This window comes from Eleutherodactylus coqui, chromosome 1 (assembly GCF_035609145.1).
Source record: "Eleutherodactylus coqui strain aEleCoq1 chromosome 1, aEleCoq1.hap1, whole genome shotgun sequence".
Lineage (NCBI taxonomy): Eukaryota > Metazoa > Chordata > Amphibia > Anura > Eleutherodactylidae > Eleutherodactylus > Eleutherodactylus coqui.
Window position 1 is genome coordinate 96,881,590 of NC_089837.1, and position 17,227 is coordinate 96,898,816.

A 17,227-nucleotide genomic window follows, 5' to 3' on the forward strand; every position below is an offset into this window, starting at 1 on the left:
TACATATTGCCAGGAGAAATTGGCAAAAAAGTGACATCAGTGCTTCCCCCCCCCCCCTGCGTGTGTAAAGAACGCACTGCATACGGACGCAACATGCATGTAAAAAACACACCTATGTACCGAAAAAGCGCCAAATGCACAACACAAACCACATAGACATGCGGTATTAACGTAGCGTTTTTTGAGGACCAATGTTGCACGCGCCTGAGTCCTTACGAAGGAACAGAAAACAAAATGCCTGTCTTCTGTTCTCACCCCCCCCCCCTTTTTGTCTTCTTTCTTTGCCTGCGTTTTGCTCTTTTTTCATCTTTTCCCCTATACCCCTATGTCTGCTGCACCTCCCCTTTATCCATACCCACCCTGTCACCCTCCCCCTGTCCGCCAACCCTACTGGTTGTTGTTGATTGGGGCAAGTTTTTGAAAATATGTGAACCTGTTGTATTTGACATTGTGAAATTTTAATGATATTCTGGAAAAACAATTAAATAAAGAATTTACAAAAAAAAGGAAAAGAAACGCCTTCACAAACTCATCGCCCAAAAAACCATATTTCACCCATTCTCATATAGTTCCCACAATGGCCAGAGAGTCCCAACTCAGTGCTATTATTTCCCCATGTGGTGCCACACAGTGCCCACAATGCGCCATACTTCGCCAACACCAGCCCTGTATTTAGCCGCAGTGATTTCTAGCTGTCCTGTCCCTCTCCCAGCACTTGTCAGTTCCCGGTGTGGCCAGCAGAGTGCGCCGGTGAGATGCTTGCAGGATCCATCGTCTATTTTTCTCTCCCCAGTAAACCAGAATTAGCCGGTATATGAGAGACTGCGAGTCCGGAGCGGAGCAATAATAACCCGGAGCCGGGAATGAGGCCGGACGGAGAGGAGGACCCGAGGCTGCTGCTCCCTCCGCAGGGCGGCCGGGGCTGCACCGGGGGTCATGGTGCTGCACACCTGTCTGTGGACGAGCAGAGGAGGCATCTGTACAGCTGGGACCACCAGGTACTGCAGGACCGGTATATGACACTGTGTGTATACTGCCGGGGACTATGGGACCGGGATGGTGTACGGTGCACTCAGCGCTGAGCTCAGCAATTAACTTGTGTCATCTATGCACTGTGTGTGATACATTGTCTCATGTGTTTATATATATAGTAACTAGATATATACAGATTGTTGTGCTTATATAAAAATATACAGTGTACAGATATTGGACTGTGTGATGATATAACATAATATATAGGCACAATTTGTGCCTATATATATGTGTATATATATATATATATATATATATATATATATATGTTCTACTGGGATCTTAATAATATGATATTATATATATATATACATACATTCTACTGGGATCTTAATAATATATTATATATATATATATATATATATATATATATATATATATATGACATAGTATATGAATATATTGCATCCCCCCTAACATAACAAAAAAACAAAATAGTTGTGATCCAGCAGTGGAGATCTCTCCCATCTCTTCTCTGCTTTCTCTGCTCTCACGCCTCCTGCCAGTGAGGTTACTATAGGGTAAGGGGGAGCAGCCTGCGCACGGAGATGTTGAGGATGTGCTCTGCATGATGGATGTGGATAGGTAGAGCACTATGACAGCAGATAAGCGTCTTCCATCATAGAGGTGAGGCTGCCCGTCTACCTGTGCCTATCCTTGTCCCAAGAGTATGATGGGAGATGCGCCCCCTCCGCTGCTTTGTTTGAGGCCACTTATAGATGAGCATATTGTAACGCGTCCATAATACAGATCCTTATTACGGATCACATTACAGCCATATGCCATCACAATTAGCATCCGTATGTTTTATCTTCTGCAGGACAAATACTGATCGGTGTTTACCCAATAGAAAGGAAAAGCAATACGGAGGCAAATACAGGAAAAAATAGGTCATGCTGCATTTAACCCCCCCAAAAAACGGCTATTTGGATACATAGATTTAAATTAGCTCTATATTATGGTCCGAAAACATGGACCAAATACGGAGTTAAAATACGCTCGCCTGGAAGCGGTCTGAAAGATGATTTGACAGCCCCTGGGTAAGGATGTCATCCTAAAAAATAACAAGTGCCAGGTCTATACTGTTTGAAGGGGTATGACATAGCAGAAATGGTGAGGTTGCACAGTATTTGTGGGCGTGGCTATGTAAATAAGGGGTGTGGTTATAGGGGCTGTGGTAGTACCACAACATAGCATCTGAATAATGCCATCATACTGGTACCGAAAAAAACTATATCACCGCCATACATATAGCGGTAGATACCAGTTCTACAAAGGCTCTTTGCAGACTGTATAAGTGATTCCACTACTGTTATGTCAGTGATCACAGGTGACATCTGCTCTGATTGGAGTCACTCTTTTCTTCTCCATTCGACCCAGATTATCCATTGCTGGCTGCTGCCCCAGGTGCCCACATTACTGTTAAGCCTGTCTAGTAAAAAACTCCCAAATAGTGAACCTTAGAAATAATAGGGTCATAACACTAGTTATCCCTCCCAAATAGTGCTGAACACAGCTAGTGCCCCAGATGGTAATTGTTCCCCACACAGCAATAATACCACCTTATATCCCCTTTACAGTTCTAATGCCCCCCTTAATAGCCCCCTCTTAGTAAAAGCACCCCCTGAGTGCCTTCAACACAGTAACAGTGACCCCCACATAATAATAATACCCACTAAGCCCGAACACAGTAGAAAAGCACCTTTAGGCTTCTTACACATAGGCGAGCGCGATATCGGGCCGCGAAACTCGGCCCAATATTGCGCTCATCAACGTGTGATTTACCTGTGGGTGCAAGGTGTTTTTTTTTTGTGTGCGTGTTTCCCACACAGACAGCTCCCCCGGCTTCCATTGAAGCCTATGGAAGCCCTACGGTCCCGCGGCACACCCACAGCTGTCACTGTGTCCGTGCCACGGGACCACAGGAAGGCAAGAGTTAAAAAAAAGGTGTGCATGGCGCATGAACGCGGCACGATGCCAGCGTCCCGAGCACATCCGCTGGGCAGAAAAAAGAAGATCCGTCCGCGACAGAGGGGAACCCGCAGCATCCGAACAGGTAAGTATAAATCCATTTTTTGGCCTCATGTCTGCAGGAAAGGAGGGACCCGCTGCGCGATTCTGCATGAAGAATCCGTGCAAGCCCGAATTTCCCAGTGGACATGAGGCCTAAGGTAGAAGGAATAGCCTTCACACAGAACAAATAGCCATAGAGTCCGCTGTCTCACCAAACAACCCAGGCAGGACAATAACCAGCACCCATGTAGAGGCGGGTCCAGAATAAATTCGCTTCCACTATGGCTGATTGGCCGGCTAGGGGAAACAGCTGTTGGCCAATCAGTCCATACACCACAGAGATATTCTAGAAGATTGTGAAGAAGGGCACATCATACTCTGAGGCCAGCAGACAACAACAAAGAGGCCTCCTGCAGTGATAGGTACATCATTGGCGCTCAGTGCCGAATAACAGGGCGCATGTGTCAAAAGCCTGGTCATGTGGGCCGGGGCTGACATTGTGACGCCACCTCCTGATTGCTGCCGGAATGCGGCAATATTTATCTTCCAGAAGGTTATAGAAACAGCGTGGCACAATGAACTACACTGTTTCCATTACTCCTGAGATACAGAAACAGCGTGGCTCTCTGTGTACACTGTCTCCTTTACTCCCATTCACTTCTATAGGAGTTACAGCAACATGACAGCACTTTGTGGCATTACCAATTATATTCATTTTTTTATTGGACTCATTTTTTTATTTCTTTACCAGGAAAAGGGATTTTTTTAGCCTTTATAAAATTTTTATTTTTTTATAATTAAAAAACTTTATCAAACTTATTTTAATTTGTGCAGTCGCATGATCGCTTTCATAACATATTGAATATTCCCTGGCATCCTAATAAGCCATGCAATGGGCAGAGCATAAAGCAGTATTCCGGGCATTTACTATTTATGACTTATCTCTAGGACTGCAATAATTGCTTGCCTATTAAGATGTGCCTGTGGCATAACTTAATAATAAACTTAAAGGGGTTGTCCCGCGGCAGCAAGTGGGTCTATACACTTCTGTATGGCCATATTAATGCACTTTGTAATGTACATTGTGCATTAATTATGAGCCATACAGAAGTTATAAGAAGTTATTCACTTACCTGCTCCGTTGCTAGCGTCCCCGTCTCCATGGTGCCGTCTAATTTTCAGCGTCTAATCGCCAGATTAGACGCGCTTGCGCAGTCCGGGTCTTCTTCTTTTCTGAATGGGGCGCTCGTGCCGGAGAGCGGCTCCTGGTAGCTCCGCCCCATCACGTGCCGATTCCAGCCAATCAGGAGGCTGGAATCGGCAATGGACCGCACAGAAGCCCTGCGGTCCACCGAGGGAGAAGATCCCGGCGGCCATCTTCAACCGGTAAGTAAGAAGTCACCGGAGCGCGGGGATTCAGGTAAGCACTGTCCAGTTCTCTGTTTTAACCCCTGCATCGGGGTTGTCTCGAGCCGAACGGGGGGGCTGTTGAAAAAAAAACAAAACCGTTTCGGCGCGGGACAACCCCTTTAATAATAATAAACTTTATTTGTATAGCGCCAACATATTCCGCAGCGCTTACATAGACAGGGGGAATACAGAAAGACAAAAGTACAAACATTACAGAACCACGGTTACATAGTAATCAGTTGATGGAAACAATAGGGGTGAGGGTCCTGCTCCAACAAGCTTACATACTACAAGTAATGGGGTGATACAGAAGGTAAAGGGGCTGGAGATGTGCATGGTATGGTTAGGTGGAGAGTGAGGGATGCTATACACAAACAATGGTCAGACATTTAGCCGTATGACGGCAGAAACAGTATGACTGCAGGAGCGGTTTATGATGGCTAGCAGGGATTGCAGTCAGTAGGTCAGGGAGCATGTTATCAGGCGGAGTACAGAGGGGTTTGTTTAGGGAATGCGGTATGCCTCCCTGAAGAGATGCGTTTTTAGAGCACGCCTGAAGTTCTGCGAGTCCTGGATTGCCCGGGTAGTCTTTGGTAGTGCGTTCCAGAGGACCAGTGCTGCTCTGCAGAAGTCTTGGAGGCGGGAATGAGAAGTTCGAATTAAAGGGGCGCTCAGTCTGGTTTCGTTAGCAGAGCGGAGAGCCCGGGCTGGTTGATGGATTGAGATGAGGGAGGCAATATATGGGGGCGCTTCGCTATGGAGGGCTTTGTGGATGAAGGTAACGAGTTTAAATTGAATTCTGTATTTAACGGGCAGCCAGTGCAGTGACCGGCACAGGGCAGAGGCGTCCGAGTAGCAGCTGGACAGGAAGATGAGCCTGGCTGCTGCATTCAGGATGGATTGGAGAGGGTAGAGTCTGGTGCAGGGGAGGTTGATCAGCAACGAGTTGCAATAATCGAGTCGAGAGTGGATGAGGGCAACAGTAAGCGTTTTTAGCGTGTCCACAGTGAGAAAAGAGCGGATTCTTGCGATGTTCTTGAGGTGCAGCTGACATGTTCGGGCCAGAGATTGGATGTAGGCGGTAAAAGAGAGATCAGAGTCAAATATGACCCCAAGGCAGCGGGCATGTTGTCTAGGAGTTATGGTGTCACCACACACTGAGATGGAGATATCAGGATGAGGTCGGTTAGTGGAGGGTGGAAATACCAGTAAGTCAGTTTTAGAGAGGTTTAGTTTTAGGTAGAGAGAGGACATGGTGTTAGAGACAGCGGACAGACAGTTAGTGATGTTTTGGAGTTAAGGTGCAGAGATGTCACGGGAAGAGGTGTATAGCTGGGTGTCATCAGCATTAATAGGATGTCTTTTAAAACACAATATGCATTATACTGTGTAAGTGATTAAATGATCGCAAGTTCAATTCCCCAATGAGGACTAAAAAATAGAGAAAAGTAAAATAAAGAATTTAAATGATTACAATTTTTTTCTTTTTTAAAATAAAAAAAACACTTTTCCCAGTCATCGTATCAAATAAAATATTACAAATTGGTATTGCTGCATCCATATAGGTCCAGTTTATTAAACTATCACATTACTAATCTCACAAGGTGAATGCTGTCAGAACAAAAAACGCCAGAATTTCACTTTTGTTGGTCATCCCCATTTCCAATAAAAATTGAATAAAAAGTGATAAAAAAGTCATTTATACCAAAATGGTACCAATACAAACTACAGGTCACCCTGCAAAAATACAACTCTCACCAGAAAATAAAAAAAACTTGGGATTTTTTTGAAAGTGGGGATAACAGAACTGCAGAATGTGACCTGGACACAGGAGCATCAATGAGCCCTGGTGATGAAAGGGTGCTACGGCAACTGAACTGGCACCCTGCAATCTCCTTGCACTGTCTACTACTCCTATGCAAACCTATGCATCTCCATAGTAACATACTACAAATCAACTTTCTGTAGTCTGTTCCAGCAGTCATACTTTCTTCCATCTGTCCCTTACATACATTTGGTAGGAAACAGCAAGAGCCGCTATCTCCGTATTCTACCATATGTGATTGTAACACCCCATACACTTGCATTATACCACCTTCTGCTGCAGATATTTGGTGCAGAACGTGCCCAAAAAGTTGTGATGAATCCATCATGTAGTAACAATTGTAAAAACTCTGACTTTAAATCAGGACACTTGTTTGTTATCCTCAGGAAACCATCGGGCTTTCATCTTTTGGCACTTTTGGGGAACATCTTACTGACATCTAGTTCAGCCTTTTAATAAGGCGTTGCACAGATACTTTAGGGTCTTTTAGACGAGCCGATTGAACGAGCGAGTGACATCACCATCAGCTCGTTCTCACTCATGTAGCTTGTCTAGGCAGGCAGATACATCGTTGGCTTCTTCAAACAAGAATCGTTCAGTCATTCACATTCTCAGTATAAGGGCTAATGCCCACGGCCGGATGTAAAATGTGGCGGAAATCCGCGGCGTTTCACTGCAGCTATTGGGTTCTATTGAATCTAATAGCTTAATGTACATGCTGTGGAATTCCGCAGCGTGAAATTACCGGCGGCATATCTTATTTGTCACGGGAATATGCGTGGACGGCTTCCATTGTAGTCAATGGAAGCCGCCTGTCACGCTATACTTCTGCTGTAGCGCGCCGGCAGTGCCATGTGGGAGTTACGCAGCGGATTCGGAGGTGAGTATGGGGTCTTTGGGGGGAGGCCGTGACGGACTCCGCTGCGGTATTCCGCTTGTGGAGCCCGTCATGACCGTGGGCATGAGGAATAAGTGTATGAGAAGGACTGAACGACCGCTGTTTAAACCCAACGATAAGTGATCAAGTATGATTCGGTGTTCAGTCGTTGGCGCGCGTTTAGACCGAATGATTATCGTTCACTTTCGCTCGTTTGAACGATTTTTTGAACGATGATCGTTCCATCTAAAAGCACCTTTAGTCTGATGGGAAACTAGTCTATAACAGGAGCTAAACGAACAGCAGAAAGAAAAGCAGTAAAAGCTCTAACCTCTGTAAGTAGATTGTCCTAATCTGATTTTTGGCGTTGTGGGTAACATTCTTACATTTCCTGGCAAGCAAGGCACGATCACGAATACAGTTAAAGAGACTGTTGCCATATTTTGCAGTCCTCACTGAGAGCCCCAGAAGGTAATTATAGTCACACTGAGTACAGTGAAATGTCTGCTTGTGGATCTGTGCTGTAGTTTTGGAGAAACTTGCATTTAATTAATAGCAGCTAGACACAGAACTAGTTCTCTGGCCACTGATTGGCAGCTTTCTCACTGGGCACAATAATAGACAGGCATCAACCAATCAGTGGCTTGAGGGGGAGTGGGTGTGTCTAGTCTACAGCTCATGAATATCCAAGACTACTTCCTGTAGTCCTCTATGCATTTACTGCTACTGATAAAATGTAATTTTCTCCCAAACTACTGCTCAGATCCACACAGCAGACATATCACTGTAACTGTCACTACATCGTGCTGTCCTCGGAGAGGGGGGCAGAAACATGATGACAAAGTCTCTTTATGTACTTTCAAAGGCCCTTCTTACTGTAAATGGACCATGACAATGTACCATGAGTATGTGCAGCTGCTTTAGCAATTTTTTTCTAGAACTGAGTGTAAGGCCGCTTTCAGATGAGCGTATTTTTCCTCTGTATTCGGTCTATGTTTTGTGGACTATAACATGGATCTAACACAAATCTATGTGTTTACATGACCATATTTGAAAAACCCAGCATGCACTACTTTTGTCTTTTATTGCCTTCGTATTTGCATTTATGGGTATTATTTTCTGTTGAGCAAATATGGATTTTATTTGTCCAGTAGAAAATAAAACCAATGACCGCAAATACAAGTCAGACAATGAAATACTGCTGATATGGGACAATGTCATCTGTAACATGGCCGTATAATTGACGTGTTACAATATGAGCATGTTTGTCATTAGTTAATTTTTCTATTCACTATCCATACTACGGAATTAATATTCATCTAGGAGTCTAAATAAGGGAGATGGAATAAAACCTCTACAGCGCCACCTATTGGAAGGCAGCATTCCTTCAAGCCAAAGTTAGACTCTTTATACAAGCCTTGTAACAATGACTGGGAATTATAGTTATAATTATAGTGTTTCTGATCTAGGAGTCTAGTCACATGAGTGTAAAAAATGTGTACTTTAAAAACCCCGTATGCATTAATTTCATTTGTTTTGGGGAAGGAAGACATCCCTTGAAGTCTACGGAGTGTGCTTAAAATACGGATGCATCAGTATTCCATCATCATTGCATCCATATTTGCATTCATTGGTGTTATTTTCTAATGAACAGAAATGGATCTGCATTTTCCCAATGCAAAGTAATCCCAGTGAATACGAATATGGATGGAATACTGAAGCATCCTCTTTCATCATATATCCATATTGTGGATCCATATTCGGCCTGTACCAGATGGGCGTATTTTAACTCCATATTTGGTCCATGATTTGCAGACCACAATACAGAGCTAATGTAAATCTATATATCTAATAACATGGCCATATTTTTCACGCTTGTGTTGTGAAAACGCAATTTGACCTGATTTTTCGGTTTTTGCAATGGAAGCCGTCCGTGCGTTTTTCTGCACAAATTAGAACATGCTGCGATTCTTCCCCCCCCCCCCCCGCGAACGGAAAATCGCAGCTGATTTCCGCTCATGGGCAGGGGAGAATAGTTTTACACAGCATGTCTATGGACGGACATTGATGCGGAAACCGCGGCGGGTGTCTGACCGTGATTTCTGCAGCCATAATGGGCATTGGGCTTTTGGTTGATATTTTTTATCAAAATCTTGAAGCCAAAACCATGAGGGGGTCCATGTGCTGTTGCTGTTCAATGCAAGTTGTGCCCCAAAATCTCGGGCACTTAACTCCCACACGGCCGTCTGAATGTGGCCTAAGTCTGCAATACATTTCATTTATAGTTGCATAATGAAATTATTCTGTCTGGTTTAAAGGGATATTCCCTATTTACAGCATATTTACAGGATACGCTATAAAGCCTAATAGATGAAAGGTCCCAACTTTGGGACCGGCACCCATCTCAAGGACGGGGCTCAGTCATCCCCGGACCAGCAGTGGTTGGGAATTACAGAAAAAGTTGAGTAGGCTGTTTTACGCTATTTTTGTAGTTCCTACAGAAGTGAATAGGAGTTATGGAAACAGCGTGGCACAATGAACTACACTGTTTCCATTACTCCTGAGATACAGAAACAGCTCGGCTCTCTGTGTACACTGTCTCCATTACTCCCATTCACTTCTATAGGAGTTACAGCAACATGACAGTATTTTGTCAGTACTTTGCTTCTTAACCCTTTCAGAGACAGAGATTTTTTAAATTCTCATTTTATTCCTTTCTGCTTTTAAAAAGTCGTAACTTTTTTATTTTTCTGTCAATTTAGCCTCACCTGGGCTTGTATTTCTGTGGGAAGAGTTATGTTTTAAATGAGATCGCTTCATATACCTTATAATATATTAAAACATTTAAAAAAAATTGGGGTGGGGTGGGGTGAAATGGAAAAAGCACAATTGTATCATTTTTCAGGAAGTGGGTCCAAAATACTGAAGAGTTGCAAACTTTCCATTATATTTCTCCTCTGGGGCTTCCATTCCTGGTTTTGACTTCCAAATACTCCTGTGGAATACTGATCATTGCTGCTGTGTGAGTGCGGCCCCATGGTTTAGACTGATCTGAGAGGCGATGTGCTAGGAGGAGTGTGTATGTGATTGAGGGTATATTCACACAAAGCAGTAGACATGTAGTTTATAACTGCATCTGAAAAAGCGCATGCAGTTTTGTGATGCAGCAATTGGCTGTGCAATCTTCACAAATGGAATACATTGATTTTCCATATTTCACTGTGCAGTCAATTGCTGTAAATCGTGGTAACACAGTACGTTTTTTTTTTAAACCGCTACGTGTAAATACACCCTGAGGTCCATTACCGTATATCCCAGTGTAGATCATTGCTTTGCATATTAGCTGACTCCAAGTGTCAGTGATCCCGGCTGCCCCGTCTGTCCCGTCTGTCATGTCTCAGCAAAAGGCCACGTTCATAGAGAAGTGGGTGAAAGGTCAGCCCTGTTTTTCTGCTTTACGTGGTACTATAAAAATTAATAAATGATTGTAAGGGAGACGTTTGCATGGATGAATGGCGTGCTGGACGTTGTACCTTGTGTGCCCATTAGCCTGCTGGACTTTATGAGACGTTTCCTACTAGTCTGTTCCCAGACTCTGCATGTGCTATACTGTATCATAGTAGCAGGGATACTTGTACCCACACCAAACATGGGAGACAAAGGAAACGGCTGCAAATAAACTAGATAGAGCCGGTTCTAGGACACAATGTGATTGTGCTGCTGGGTTTTCATCAAACTCTTTGTACATAGTCGAGAGGATTACATAATATCACTTTCATGTCTATACTTCCTTTGTAGAAAGTTATGTATCTATTATGTCAAATATCTCCCTCCTGAGCCATCCCTCACCCAGGATCATGCACTTCTGTCCTTTGGATGACTAATGTCACATATATCTGCCTGTCCATTTACCAGTGATGCCTCATATACCGGTGCCATTGGAGATATCAATGGTAAAAATACATGTTTTTCCTTTTTCTGGCAGCAAGGAGCATGTGAGCAACAACACTGGATCGCCCAAACAGTGTGAAGTCCCTGCAGGCATTTTGGACGCAGGTTAGCCATAAAATTTCCTTAAAATCGTACCTGTCCGTTGAGTTGACTTTACAGAATAAGCCACCGTGTGTACATGAGGAGCAGCACAATTTCTGGAAATGATATGATCAGCTGCCATTCAGGACACTAGGAAAGCTGAATCGATGTCCTTCCCCTATTGACTTTGCCCTTACTAGACGATGTGATAGATGGATAGATAGATATTAGACAGGTAGATAGATACCAGAGAGAGAGACATATATATACGTTAAATAGATATTGTAGAGATGTAGCCTGTCAGACATTCTGTGTGTGTCACAGCGTCCATTGTTATGTTAGCCCATGCAGGATGAGGCGGCTACCTTAGTCCCATGTCTTTTGGCAAACTGCTGTGTAAGGGTTAAATGCTTTTCAGCATCCAGGAAAGCTGAGTGCTGAAATACCTTTGAAGTAGACTTCAACAAAGGCTGTTACACCCCCCCCCCCAGGGGGTCTCTGATGTCCTACAGCCCCTCTGAAGCTAGAGCTAGAAAATGTTTATATCAGTAGATAAGGGCAGGAAAAGGCTTCATGTCTCAATGAGATTCTCTGCCCCACTTCTTGAAAGACACACCTGGTAATTTTTGGAGCCAAAGTTAACAAAGGACGTGGCTCAAGATGGAGAAAAAATGTAATTTAGAAATTATGAAAAATCTGTACGTTGCAGCCCGGTGACAAGTGTATTTTGGTAAATGTCGCATCACCGCGAATAAGGTGCAGGGACTCCCATAGTGCACGATGCTCAGGAGAATTGCGTATCTTGGGCAGGATACACCCGAAGCTGCTCATATGTGGGCTTAAAACACACGTGAAATCATGTCGTCATCATATTTTCACTGTTGGTCACGCCCACATGGAGTTATGAAGAAAATATGTATTCCAGAGATTATATGTTCCAAGATAAGCCAGACCCCACGGGGGCTGGAAGGATCTAAATGGGAGTACCCCAGTAATAGTTTAATAATCGCACTCGGATGCGTGCTCAGTGTCAGCCCCGTGGAGGTCACATATGTGAGGTCTGGTCTGATGTTCTGGTGAGACTCCACGCCAAACAATGGGAGCACTCTTCTTTTAATCGCTGTTATTTTACTGTCTGTGATATCATATGTAATGCTGCCTGCGGACGGGCGGAAATTCCACGGCGGGATTTCCCGCGGAATTTCCACCCTTGGAAGCTGCAATAGGATTGCGTTAGCAAACGCAATCCTAGGCAGACAGCTGCGGTTTGTCCGCACGAAATCTCGTGCCTGGCAGCCGGCACATGAAAGATCCAGAGCTGCGGGGCGCGAGTGAGTATGTGCTGCTCTCTGCAGGCGCTCGGGTCGGGACCCGCGGCGAGAATTCTCGCTGCCGGATCCGACCCGGCCGTCTGCAGGTGGCCTAAGTCTCTTGCCGATTATCTTGTAACATAATTTTTGTATCTTTCTGTAAATAAGCACTGCTCGTTTATTTGAGAATTAAACTTTAAATTAATTTGTGAGCCTCGTCCGTGGTAACACGAAACCATATTCTCCAAACATCGTATTCATAAATCGGGTTCCAATTTACCATTAAGAAATTGGTGGTGGCATCTGTATGCATATTGTAGAGCTCTGGAGTGCGTTAGAACGGATCAAGTGGATGATTTGAGCTTTTGCTTCACATGCGTGCAGAAGTCTGGGAAAGCTGGGTACAAATCAGCCTGTATTCAAACGACTACCAGCTTGCAATACTGCAGAGTGTTTGAGTACAGAGGCGGGATCGACAGGCATCGTCCCTTCCCCTCTCTCCTCTTGTCCATTGCGGGACAAAATGGTTTACAGTACAGGACCAGGCGGATTGCTGTAGAATTGTGGGTGTGGCTCATGGTTGCTTGTCCAGTGTCACGGAAAGTTGGGTACCAGTCACTTCACAATCTAGGGCCTTCCCTCCTTGCCTTGCTGTGCATGACACTATGTAGCAGGACTGAGAAGTGTAGATGTGATTTCAGTAGCTATAACACAGCAATGGCTTATTTAGACAAGTGTGTCTGATTTTGGTTTGTGAAAACACACCAATTTTAATATGTGTATGTTAGTGTGGCATCTATATGTGTTGATGTGTCCAGTTTTTACATCTATTAATTTTATCACAGTTAAAAAAACTGCAGGATGCCCAATTTTTTTTCTAGAATTGCTTAGTAATGATCAGTGAAAAACTGAGTTCACAAGGATGTCCTCTGTGTGCGCTTTATTTTTTTATGCACTTATTGACTTGAATGAGTGACTGTTGTCTGAGACTTTGGACCAGAATGGGACATTCTGTGAGTATTTTACAGTCTGTGCAAAAATGCTTGTCTGTATAGTCCCAGTGACTGTAATAGGTCAGTGTACTGTCTGTGTGTAATCCGTTATAAATACGAACAGTACACGGTTGTGAAAATCGCATGCTTGAAAAAGCTCTTAATCACTCATTTGCAGCAGTATCTTATGTAAGTCTCTGTTTCTATATCTCTCCGCCCACTCCTTGCTCCAGAAACTTCTATGGGTAGTGTAAAGGCCCTTTTACACAACGATTATTGCTCAAAATTCGCTCAAAAGCAATCTTTTTAGCGATAATCATTGTGTGTAAATGTGCGCCCATCGTGCACTTACCATGCACTTTTTGTCCATCACTGAGTTCAGGTCCACATGAAATCTATTGTTGCTGATTAGACGGACCCCATGCTAAGTTCTCCGCAGGCAGCGCTGTTAACAGCCACTGTCCCACTAGAGAACAATAGTGATGTATTTAGAGAGCAGACCACCCGCTATTTTCTAAATACATGCACAGGAAGTACTAAAGGGCTGATTAGCCCATTAGTACCTATGCAAAATGATCGCTCAAAACTGTCAGTTTCTGACGAATGTTGAGCGATCATCTGTGTGTGTAAATGCACCTTAAGGGCTCCCACCCACTGGCGATATTTTCTTTGTTGCGCTGCGAGAGCACGAGAAAAATCTTGCATCGCAGCGCAAGAAAGAGGTCGGTATAGAATCGGCATATCGCAAGTGGTTTCAATAGGGCTAGCGATAGCAGAGCTAGCCCCATTGAAAGCATAGAGAGAATGCCGCTGACTTCTGCCACAGCTGTGACAGCTGTGGCAGGAGTTTCCTTCATCACCGGGGGACCGCGGGGATGAAGGAATCCTCTGCCACAGCTGTCACAGCTGTGGCAGAAATCCGCGGCATTCAATTTTATTGCTTTCAATGGGATCGGCAGTGCTATTAAGCTCTTTCAGCAGTCGGGGATTTAAAAATCCCCGCCTCCTGAAAGGGCTGTGCAGATTGGCTGAGGGCTCAACCAATAGCAGCTACTGCTTAGCTATTGGCTGAGTGCTCAGCCAATCACACATAGCTCTTAGCTATTCATTCATGAATAGCTAAAATAATGCCGATCCCTTTGAAAGCAATAGAATAGAATGCCACGGACTTCTGCCACAGCTGTGACAGCTGTGGCAGAGGATTCCTTCATCCCTGCGGTCCCCACGGGGATGAAGGAAACTCCTGCCACAGCTGTCACAGCTGTAACAGCTGTGGCAGAAGTCCCCGGCATTCTCCATCTCTTTTCAATGGGGCTTTTCAATGGGGCTTTTCAAAGACTGGCGATATGTCGGCGTGATGCCGATTTTTTTTGTTTCAAAGTATTTTTATTGCTTTTTGTTAACATCACTTATAAAACCATTACATATTTGCATAAAACCTGGGAACTATTATGTAAGTTGAACTTGTCAATAGAAAAGGTAAAACCGTAATATTCCTGAATGCAACATCAAATAAAGTTCCTTATACCTCCGGTTTCTTTGGCTTTGTTATAACTTATAGTACAAACAAACAACGGGGGGTGGGGTATGTTGGACACAAGAGGAAGGAAGAGAAAAAAAAAAAAGGGGGGGGGGAAAGGGATGTCGTTTTTTTTTTCTCGCATTGCGATGCGAGACTTTAACTTTAGAATCGCATCGCAGTGGAGATAATATCACCAGTGGGTGGGAGCCCTAAGTCATCCCTATTCTCCACTTCCTGTGTTCTGTTATCTCTTGCTACTAGAGACTGATTTCACATTACAACAGACCGTGGATAATAAAATAGAAGAAAAAGAGACCTTGGTGGCTAGCACTTTAGAGAGTTTTTCACCACAAAGACATGACTTTAAGTAAGTTACACTTTTGATAGTTATCACATTACTATCGTATAAGTGCAAGCCTAAAAGTTCAATGACCATTTAAAATTCGGTCCTTGCTCAATGCGCAAATATACGGCCCCTCATTTGACACTTTGGGGGAGCCTTATTTATTTTACACCAACTAGTTTCCCACTCCTAGTGCATCTTACCGAGTGCCATATAGAAATAATCTGCTGCTTTTCGTTTTAGTCGGAAGGTGGATTCTCTGAATATTATGAATATCAATGATTTTCATTATTTTTGAGCTATCCTACAACGTCCCAGATAGTTCCTTTTATCAGAGATATAAGGAATAGACTAGAAAATCATTAGACGTGGTCGTCTTATTTTGACACTTCACTTTGCAATGGGATTGACCATTAAAGTTCCTACCTTACATAGACAAGCATGGACTTTGCATCTTGATGATGACGTTGTGTTGTCAGTGTTCATCCCTATATCTCAGCATTGTTCCCTCTGACTTGTGCACTCTTCACACTGTGATGCACAGTTTGTGTCCACCCCAATTCTGGGAGGATACAGAGGCTCGTACATCGCTGCTCACTTATAAAACCATCAGGTGCAAGTTGGTCATTAGGCTCAGTTGCTACACTGGCAGCAGGTAAGATGTCATTATTATACTATATATATATATATATATATATATATATATATATCATATGATATATACTATACTGTATTTCATTTCTCATGTATATTGTGTGTGCATATCAGAGGTTCACTCCATTGCACTACATTTTCCTCATACACTTTTATCTATATATCACATGGCTAAAACAACTTCTCAGGCAAGAAATAACTACCAGGAGACATTTGTAGTACTTGACCCTGAATGCTTATGGAATATGATACATTTAATATGGTAGTATTAGTATCAGTTACACCAACGTTTCTAATTGTTATATTTATGTATCCATATCGCCTTTCTCTGTGAATGAATCCATGAATGTATCTGTCACCTTCACCGTTGTTCTCATTTGCTTTTTCTAAGGACTTCTAGCTATGTTTTAGTATTTTTCTTCTTAGCTGATTCTATTCTGCAGCTCCATGTGAAGGAGATAAGGATTGGCCATGTGGTGTATACATTGGAGAGTGCTCTTATGTGTGTTGCATGTGTGCCTGGGTTAGAGGGATATGTATGGAGCTTGGGGAATGTTGAACAGACAGAATCTAATATGTGACACAGTGTAGCCCCTCATGAACTTGAACTTTAATTTATTGTCTTTGTGTCTCAGTATTATCTTCACTCAGTTCTGTTATACATGGTTATATAGATAAACTTTTGCTTTACATAGGTTTGCACATTACATAATCTTATGACGATGGGCTTCTGCCCTAGATTTTCCTTCTCATTTGTTTTAGAGATTCAGTGTCTTAGCGTACAGCTTTGAATCTAAATTTTGTATGTTCATCAGACCACGTTAAGGGTAAAAAAAATGATATATGGACTTTGGATCTTGTTGCCAGGTTTATCCATATGCACTCATGTGACGTGATAGCTAGGACCCTCTGATTAAAGTATATCTGAGTTATATAAAATATAACAGGTTCTCCTTAACCACTTATTTGATGCTGCTTGCACTCTGATTCATGCCAGTAATTATTGATTTTCAGGTGGTCTAGCATTCTGCCAGTAGTTCACTGCCCTGTACTTCCTTTCCCTCATTTCCCATGCTGCATTGAGCTGTCTCTAGCAGTATCTAAATGCCCACTGCTCTGCTTTCCCATGATGAATCACTCATTCTGCCCAAATGGTTAGTAGACCCAATATAATGTGTATGTACATACAAACATACTGTAAGAGCAGAAGAGGCAGG

At 43.3% G+C, this 17,227-nt stretch overlaps 1 protein-coding gene across 4 annotated transcripts in view; it reads left to right on the top strand.

The window, feature by feature from the left end:
* The first annotated feature begins 840 nt into the window (after nucleotides 1-840).
* Nucleotides 841-17,227, top strand: part of SLC16A14 (solute carrier family 16 member 14) — a 49,852-nt gene continuing 33,465 nt past the window's right edge. For 2 of the 4 annotated variants that reach the window (XM_066598161.1, XM_066598164.1), the window contains exons 1-2: nucleotides 841-998; nucleotides 11,143-11,213. The gene's annotated coding sequence lies outside the window, so the exon portion shown is untranslated. The remainder of the gene's footprint in view (nucleotides 999-11,142; nucleotides 11,214-17,227) is intronic. The other 2 variants (XM_066598163.1, XM_066598165.1) reach the window with 1 other exon arrangement.